At 44.1% G+C, this 2,793-nt stretch overlaps 1 long non-coding RNA gene across 1 annotated transcript; it reads right to left on the minus strand.

Annotated features, from left to right (window-relative positions):
- Nucleotides 1–1,298: 1,298 nt before the first annotated feature.
- On the minus strand, nucleotides 1,299–2,590 carry LOC140683869 (uncharacterized). The gene is made up of 2 exons (XR_012055442.1): nucleotides 1,847–2,590; nucleotides 1,299–1,705 (listed from the first exon to the last, which is right to left on the minus strand). It is a non-coding gene; the product is annotated as an uncharacterized lncRNA (long non-coding RNA).
- Between the last annotated feature and the right edge of the window lie 203 nt (nucleotides 2,591–2,793).

Raw genomic sequence — 2,793 nt, forward strand, 5'->3', positions numbered from 1 at the left:
GGAACAACTCCCTGGGATTGAACTACATTGTCTTTCCTTTGTATTCTTCTATCCATCCCTGTGCTGCCAACTGCAAGTATTCTAAAATTACAAGTTAGACTGTAAAATTAAAAAACTTGCTTCACAAAAAAAAAAAAAACAAAAAAAAACCCCAAAAAACCAAAAAAACCACAATGAAACAAAATATCCACACAACAAATAAAAACCAAGTAAATAAATAAAGATCAATCCAAAATTTAAAGGTGCTGAGAAAAGAAAGAAGTAAAGAAGTAAAGCCCTCCTTTCTTACATTTTTCCCTTTTTTAATCTTTATGGCCAAAATGAGGTGATTTCCAAGCATCTCTTTGGGGGCTAAAGACTTTGTTGATGTGATTCAGAAAGACAAGAAAGAAAATGGATAAAAATTCTTACAGATTTTATGGTGGAAAAACCATGATAAATCCATAAGAGATGGAAACACCATTCTCAGAGCAGTGGATCCCCAAAGACACCTGATTTGCTGATCCTGATGCTATATGTAAGTGCGGCACTAAACAAGTAACTTTGAAAGCACAGGCACCTTATGTAAAGGAAACCTGCTCCTGTGATGTGTCCTATGAAAATTCATGAGCTAAGATAACCCTTCAAGGTAAAGGACTTGCTCTGGTATTTTCCACCTACAAAACTTCCAGCCTCAAATGATGCTGCAGGAACAATCAGGTCTGAGCTCAGCATTCCAGCAAAATTGTAGCCCAGGCATTATACACCCAGCAGACCATGGAGAAGAAGCAGCATCTCCACAGGGTCTCCTGGCTTTCCAGTGCCACCTGAATACTTTCCTTCCTGCTGTGAACAGCAGACCTGGAAAGAAAACAAGGTTGGGATGGCTCCAAGCCTCATTGCCCAATAAATGCAATTTGCAGTAAAATCTACTCAAATAAACACAGCCAGGAGCTTACCTTTTAGAGCAGATTTTTCTGTGCATGGAAATACTGTAAAATAAACTTTTTTGATGTGAAAACTATATAAAATTCCAATGTTTACATCCAGGTCATGACAGAATAATGCATTTGACTAAAATAGTTACAGTAAATTTTTATGCTACAAAATGTTCTGCATATCAGAAGAACTGTAAGTTTCTTCCCTTTCATATTTGTGAATGTCAGTGTGGAAGTTAATAAGCAAGCAATCTGAACAGATGTGGTGTTGATGGGTGTCATGGTTTGACACTGGCACAAATGCCAGTGCCCCCATGAAAATGCAATCTCTGAATTGAATGCTGTGAAATGCGATCGAGAACAGAGCAAAGCAGGCCCAAGCCTAATAACAAAAAGAAAACTTTATTAAGCTACTACCACTATGCTACTATAAAAGAGAAAAAAAGAAAGAAACACACACAATTCAAAATTAAAACCTTCCAAAACATTCCTCCTCTCACCACCCAACTCCAACAAACCACAGTGAGACACAATCTGGACCCCAATCAGGTTTCCACCCTCCAGATAATCAACACCCAGTCCATCTGCAGGGAGAGAGGAGCCTCTCCTGTGCCACAGACCCCCCAAGAAACACAGCTGCCACATCCTGTGCTTCCATGTCACCACATGGCACCGCCCAGAGAAAAAAGTTTGCCAGTGGTGACCCTCTCCTTTCCATGCACAGTGCTCTCACCACCAATGCATGGATGGACAGACTGCTTTTTAGGATTTTTCCTTTCAAGGATGCCCTGCCAAGAGGAGAAAAAACAACAGTTCAGTTTTCCATTTTTGGGACCAACAGTCCCCCCCCATTTTCCCCTGGGGCCAAGGATCCAAGAGCAGAGATCTTCTTCTCTTCTTCTCTGAAGACAGGGGGCACCACCACAAACCTCCTTAACTTTTCTCTGTTCGCTCCACTTCTGTCTTTTCCCAGCTGAAGCATGGTCTCTTTGGCTCACCGGCATCCTCCTAAAATACAGTCTCTCTTGGAGGAGAAGATCAGTTCAGTCTGTGGCTACCAAGAAAAAGTCCAGCCAAAAGCCACTCCATCATCTCCTCCCACCTAGAATTTCTCCTTCCAACATCCCAGGGTCCAAGCTGTCTCTCTTCCTCTCTTTCAAACCGTGGAGAAAAATTTCACAAAGCTTTCATTTTCTCAAGGAAGGGTTAAAAGTCCCAACTCCCAAGGATGGCTCGCTGCCCAGGCTCCAGCTCCCACAGCCCAGCTGGGCACGTTGCGGCCCCCCCGCTCTTCTCCTTCCCTGCGGTGAACTGCTGGCAAAACCACCGCTGTCTCTTTCTCTCTCTTGGGAGAGAGAGAGACTCTGGGGGGGAACGGAGACATCCCAGATTTCTCCACCCTTCCATCTGCAGGGGGCCAGCCCGGTTCCAGTCCCTCCACCCTTGGGCCTACCTCCGAAGGCCACATGGCTTCTCCCCTCCCCCACCCAGCTCATCGCCGGGCAGGGGAGAGTCCTGCACTGCACACTGACCAGAACCAAAGAGAGCGAGTTCTCCTGGGAATTCTGCTTTTAACCCCTCTGTGTTCTCACAGGCGTGTCCACCTTCAATTGGTCAATGTCCAAACTGACCTCTTCCTTCCGGAAAAATTCTTTTTCCGTGTCAAACCACGACAATGGCACTCAGCTCATTCTATAATTTCACATTGTGCTAGGAGCCTAAAGAAACAGCCTTAAAGCTGAAATTCTTTCAGCATGCTGGTGTATGGCATGTGAGATGTACAGGTCTTGTGTCATATTTCTCTCTTTTTTCTTTAAATAGCAAAGTGTTCATAATATGCACACACACACACACACACACAGAGAGAAAAGCCCAG

This window comes from Taeniopygia guttata, chromosome 4 (genome assembly GCF_048771995.1).
Source record: "Taeniopygia guttata chromosome 4, bTaeGut7.mat, whole genome shotgun sequence".
Taxonomy (NCBI): domain Eukaryota; kingdom Metazoa; phylum Chordata; class Aves; order Passeriformes; family Estrildidae; genus Taeniopygia; species Taeniopygia guttata.